This window comes from Passer montanus, unplaced genomic scaffold (genome assembly GCF_014805655.1).
Source record: "Passer montanus isolate IOZ18808 unplaced genomic scaffold, ASM1480565v1 scaffold43, whole genome shotgun sequence".
Classification (NCBI taxonomy): domain Eukaryota; kingdom Metazoa; phylum Chordata; class Aves; order Passeriformes; family Passeridae; genus Passer; species Passer montanus.
The window spans coordinates 6,353,539-6,359,743 of record NW_024369151.1 but is presented as its reverse complement, the minus strand read 5'-3'; positions in this window follow the sequence as shown (position 1 = coordinate 6,359,743).

The following is a 6,205-nucleotide window of genomic DNA, read 5'->3' as shown; positions in this document are numbered from 1 at the left end:
TTCCCATCACCCTGGGGTTGCTGGGGAGCCGTGGTCCCTGGCAGCACTGGAGCCTCCTTGGCAGGAAAGCGCAATGCGGCGCGCGGGTCCTCGGCACAATTAGCCAACAAGTGGCTGTTTTGTGAGGGATTGTTGCTGATGTGTTTTAAGTGGCTTTCTGAGTGGAAAATGTGAGGCGCTGGAGAGGCCGGCAGACAAAGAGGGGGATGCATTAGGTTTTATTGGTCTGCTTCGCACACATCTGACATCACTCCACGGAGCAAGTTCTGCCTGGCTTTAGGGAAAATGAAAAATAGAGCAAGAAAAAGCGGCCGAGGGTACAGGGGCGGGGGAGCGCCGGTGATTCAAGCAGGCAAGTGGGGGCTTAATAGCAGGAGACACTGGAGCAAACTGTGTCAACCAGATGGGACCCGGGTGCCGCGGGAGGAGAGGGGAATTAGCCAACCCGCGCTTTGTTCCCGCAGAAAGCGCGGCCCTCTCCCCCCAGGAGCTGCCTACATGTGATATAATACAGCCCCTTTCAGCCGCTAAGCTGGCCAAGGACAAAAGTCACCAATAAATAGCGAGAGGGCGAGGCTGAAAGCAAAAGGCAGAGTTGCCAAGAGCCCCCTGCTTTTCTCCTCGGGCTGCCCGAGCTGCTGGGCATCTGCCCTGGCTGCTGGCACTGGGAGCGTGGGCATGGCCCTGGAGGTGCTGGGGGTGGTTCTGTGGGACAGGAGGGGTTCTGGAGACATGGTGCCTTCAGCAGGGGTGATGGAGCCTGTGGGGTGGTGTTGGAGTGTTGCCCATGTGTTCTTTGCCTTGATTCCCTGAGCCAAGCCATAAAAGCAAGAGTGCTCACGCCTTGGGCATCCCCCAGAGTGCAGCAAGAAGGGCTGGAGGCTGCTGTCCCAGCCAGCTCTCTCACTGCTTGCATGTATTAAGTTGATGATTGTCCTTTACTGTCACTGCCAGGCTTCTATAAAGGCAGCCCCAGCATCAAATAGAACAGTTTCAAAACCCCTCATCCAGGCCCAAACACCTCGAGCAAGAAGCAGATCCTCCAGAGCAGCCCCACCCCTGCTGAGCAGGGGGTTTGGAGGCTGAAGCCATCCCAGCTCCTCAGGTTTTGAAGGCAAAGATGTCACAACCACTGTGCCCCAGTGCAGAGCGTGAGACCCACAAACTGGAAGGAGGAGACCCCAAACATCTCTGGTCTGAGCTCCACCCATGATTAAAAGTCTTCCTCCCTTCCCAATTCCCAGAAACGACCCAGCCCAGCTAAGCATTAAACCAGCCATGGGGCTGTGCAAACAAGCGGGATCCCCTCATCCCCTCCTTTCCCTGGAGGGATCTTCCTTACTCTTGCAGAAATATTGATCCAGATAAACCAGGGAGACACATTAGGTGTCCCGGGGAGGGTCAGGAGATCAGCAGCTCAGCTGGGCCCCTGCTGCCCACGGGGTCCAGCCATGCAGGACCAGGGTGGGCAAGGGGAGGACTGAGGGCCTTGGGAAGCTCCTTATGCCATGGAAGGGGCCAGGGCCAAAGTGCTTTAGCCAAGGGGAGGTAAAACAAATCGATGAGGGGCCGCTGTGACACGCTGACCCTGGCGCTGAGCCGTGGTTTTAAGGCGTGACAGTAAATCTGGGAGGGGGGCTCAGAGGCAGATGGCTGCAGGGGGGAGTGAGAGAGGGCTCTTACTGGTGGGACAAGGGAAGGGCAGGAGCTCCCAAACTGAGCAGGGCCAGCAAAGCCTGCAGGGAAGGAAGAGGAGGTGGGAGAGGGGAGCTTGGACATGAACATGAGGATGGGTGATGCCTTTGCCATGACCAGGGTGCTGCTCATAGCTGAGGATCACTCCTGGTGGTGGTCCAGACCAGAGGGCTGCGGGGTGCTGGAGCTGAGACACCTCGAGGCTTGCTCCAAACCCATTTCCAGGTGAGGAGAAGCATCCCTGCTGAGTGGAGGTCTCGGTTTGCAGCCCTCCTCTCCTCACTCCCACCCCCCTGCCGAAGCCGGAGCAGAGGGCAGAGAGGCACCAACGGCTGCGGATCCTGTTACCTGCGGCCAACAAAACCTACCTGTCCCTTCCCAGCCACTCCCCCTGCCCCCTCTCCGGGGGGGACAGAGCAGAAGGAGCCCCTGGCCCTCCCTGAGCATCGCTGGGTCACTGCCTGCCACGATCGAGTGACCAGATGGACGGAGGGCTCGGGGCGCAGCCTCCTCTGTGGGTCCCTTGTCCCTCCCTGAGCCGGCTGGGCTTTGACGCTCTGTCCCCCCGGGGCAGCCTTTGTCAGGGGCGTGCAGAAGGGCCCCTGTGTCCCTCTGATCCGGCCCCACAGCAGCGTGACCCAGCCGGAGCATAAAGCTGGCTTTCAGGGACCTGGCGTTGGGAAACTCCCGGGGAAGGAGCGAGGGAGCTTCTTGTTAAACGGGGAGACAAAGCCACCTTGTTAAGGGCTTTACAAAGGCAACCATCTCCCCCTTGCCTGGGAAGCTCAGGAATGGTGACTCCCAACCTCACCGGGGGGATGGCTTTGCCCTGGAAGGATGGGAACACTCAACAGCCATGCTGTGCTGCAGCCCCTGACCCGTGCGCCGAGCCCAGGGCGCCTTCTGCACTCCCATCAACCACTGGAGCCTCATCTCCACACAAAAATGGGAACCAGCCGCTCATTGTGGGGACTCCTGTAGCTTTCCCAAGAGTGCTCCGTTGCTATCAGTGTCCCTGCTTGAGGGGACACCATCCATCTGCACAAAATGCTGTGATGCTGGGCAGCACGAGAGGATTTTCTGTCCCTCCTTTGGGAGAGGTGGTCCAGGGTCCCCTCCTACACACCCCACAGATGGGAGATGGAGCCCCAGGAAGGGATGTGATATGGACACAGTCCCACAGGGCACAACCACACAAGACCTCCTTGCTTCCCTCCTGCAAAACAACGTTTTTTTTCCTTGAATGGACCCAGCAATGCTTTTCCTTGCCCAACAAAATAAAGTTCAAGCAAAAACCCGTCAGCCCCACAGCTGCTCTATCTCTCCAGGAATTTTCTCTTAAAATCCATCTATCCTTACTGTCTTTTGCAGGAAAAATCCCTGCCCCAACAAGGCTACCACAACCCTTGGCATGACTTTTGTGGGCTCTGATGGTCACTCAGCCTCTGATGGGCCCCCACCAAGCCCTTGGGCTCCCCATTTTACAGCCCACATCTGGGGGCTCCACGCACCTTGGCCACCTCTGAGCCCCTGGGATGTGCTGCACACACCTGTGCATTGTTCTGAGCTGTTCTTGGCAGTTCATGCTCAAATCCACATGCATATTAAACCTCACAGCTGGTAATTACCTCTGCCTTCAGAGAAACGGGAAAATGGATTATGCCACTGGCATCCAGCAGGATGTGATAGCCAGGGATGGCTGGGCAGCTTCAAAACACAGAGCCCCCTGGGCCCCGAGCCCATCTGGGTGTGATGCACAAGGGGAAGGGGAAGGGAAGACCTGGCTCTGCAGCAATCCTGAGGGATGGGCAAAACAGGACAAGTTCCAGGTGGGGAGTCCCACCCAGCAGCAAGTGTGATGCCAAAGAAGCCAAATCAACAGCAAGAAGCTGTCACCCTTGCTCTTCCCTGCCTCCTTCCCACGTGTGCAGGTGGCACTTTGGGGGTCCACATCTCTCCTGGCATCATTCCCACATTCTTCTCCTCTTCTCCCTGGGGAGCTGCTACCTCTGGAGAACACATTACCTCCTCTTCTTTGGCCCAGCACCTGTGAGCAGCTGTGTGGTGACACCGGGGGTGCCAGCTCTTCACTGGGAAGCCCCAGCCACAGCCCTGTGCCCCATGGAGCCAGGCTGGAGGCAGCTCTCCCTCCCCAGGACAGCAGTAAATGGGAGTGCTGCAGCTTTAAAGAAGTGTGTCTGCTCCTTGGCAGGGCTGGTGGCAGCGGGGAGAGCCAGAGGACACCTGCAGAGATCCTGTACAGCTGGGGAAGATTAGCCTTTTCCACTAGACAAGACCCATTACCATGTTCCAATATACCATCACTTCCGCTAGGAGAGCCTGCAGATGAGATATCGATTGCAGTGACCCCGGCCAAGCCCTCACCAGAGCCTGGGAGGGTGGCAGAGCAGCCCCATGGCAGAGCCCGGGGTGCAAAGAGGGGCTGCACTCTCCCAAAGGCATCCCCAGGGGTGGCAAGGGGCTGGAGTGATGGGTGATGCTGTGGGGGATGCACAAAGAGCCTCAAGGCCCAGCAGGGACCCAGGTCCCTTCCCAGGATCACTCTGGGCTCTTCCCAGTGCAGCTCTGTCCTGGGAATGGGGAGCCCCCAGCCCAGCTTCACTGCCCTCAGGGCCAGGTGGGTGCTGCAGAAACAGTTTTGTCACCTTAGAGGGCAAAATATTCCCCCAAAAACCTCTCTGCTGGGGAGTTCCAGGTGGTTCAGGAGGTGCTCACAGAGGGCTCCTCACCCACTGCTTTTCCCACCTGGCAGTCCCAGTCCCTGAAGCACATCCCTGAGACACAACGGGGTGGAAGGATGCTGAGAAACCACCAAAGCTTGGGAACTGGAAGGGCTGATGGCAATTAGGGCAGCAAGGTAATTAAATGTGGTGTCTGTCTCACAGCATCCCATCACTGCAGCCCAACAGGAAGCGCAGGCACTTTGGTGGGTGTCCTCTATGCATTGAAATGATGATTTCTGAGAGTTTTTTCCCTTCTCCAAGACTCACACCGGGTTTGACTTGGTTTTTTGAATACACTGAGCTCTGCCTTACCAGCACAATCCCCTTGCAGCCTAGTTGGAAGCAGCAGCTGGAAGCTGGCACGTGATACTCCTCCAAGGCTGAGGTGTCATGTCCATCACTGACTCTGAGAGCATCCCTGTGCTTCCTGAGGAGCTGCCACGGCAGAGCATCCTCTGCCCTGAGCCAAAAACCTCACTGGGGCAGCCAGGATTCCCTCAGATCTGGGCTCTGGTGTGAGTGCTGGAGGATATTCCACGAGTGGGAGTTAAATGGCTTTTTCCAGGTGATGATTTAAGCACCCAGCAGGCCCAATGAGCTCTCACAGAGCTTTTCCAGCATTTCTCAAGCTTTGGGGCACAAGAAGCTTCTGCTGAGACACTTTGTTTTGTTGAATTTTCCCTCCAAAAAAAGAAGATATCAGCTCCTCATTGCACCAAGTTGTTTCAAACTCCACTTTTCCAATGGGATGCTCTACCACGCTCAAGGATGGGCATGGGAGGGAACTCTCACAGCTCCCAGGGCTCCTCGTTGACCCATGGGCCACCACAGCGTCCATCCCTGGTGTGTGGAAGGGAAGCAGCTCTGTTCCCATGATTTTTTGGATGATTCCTCAGGAGAAGGCTCCTGATGAGGTTCCAAACCCTTCTCACACCTGAGAATGAGCTGCTGTGGGGTGAAAAGGGCTCCACACTGGGCACCCAGCCAGGGTGGCTGGTCAGCACAACCCGCTGGCCACCAGCCCCCCTGGGGCTCCTGCAGAACCCCACGTGCAGCTGCTCTTGCAGCATGGACTTGCTGCTGAAAGCAGGGGGATTAAGGGAATGGGGTGGCCCTGCAGAGCATCCCCATAGCCCACAGGGCTTGGACAGGCTCCACCAGCCCAGAAAACCATTTCTCTCCCCTCTCCTGACAGCCCTCTGCTGCTTTCTCCTCCCAGGATGGTCACTGCGAGTAATAGCAGGGAAATTCACATCCAAGCTGGGAAAATAACATGTTATTTTCCCAGCTGTGATGTCAGAGCTTGTCACACTTGCTGGCTTGGCAGCAGAGTGGGCAGGGCACGCCTGGACGTCCCCAAATGGCCACTTGGCCTGGCTGTTCTGTAGGGGCTACTAAAATGTGCCCCTTTTTGGTGGCAGCTCTGCTTTTGTTCCCCAAACACGTTGGGAAGCAGCACATGCCTGCTGCTGGGCTGGGGCTGCCCAGCTCCCTGCTGGCTGTGGTTGGAGCACCCCAGTTCCAGGGAGCAAATCTGCTCCTGTCCTGGGGACACCCAGTGTGGGGATGTCCCAAACCATGTCCTTCCCCAGTCCCAGCAGTGCTGAGCGCCAGCACTGAGTGTTTGCACGGCGAGGAAATCCAGTTTTTTCCTCTTTCCTTTCCCTCTGCTCCCACCACAGCTCCAGGTTTCCCTGGCTGAGCCATCCCTGCCTCCCAGCCAGGTGTGAGCATCGGGACCACAGGGACCTGCAGCCCTCCAGGCA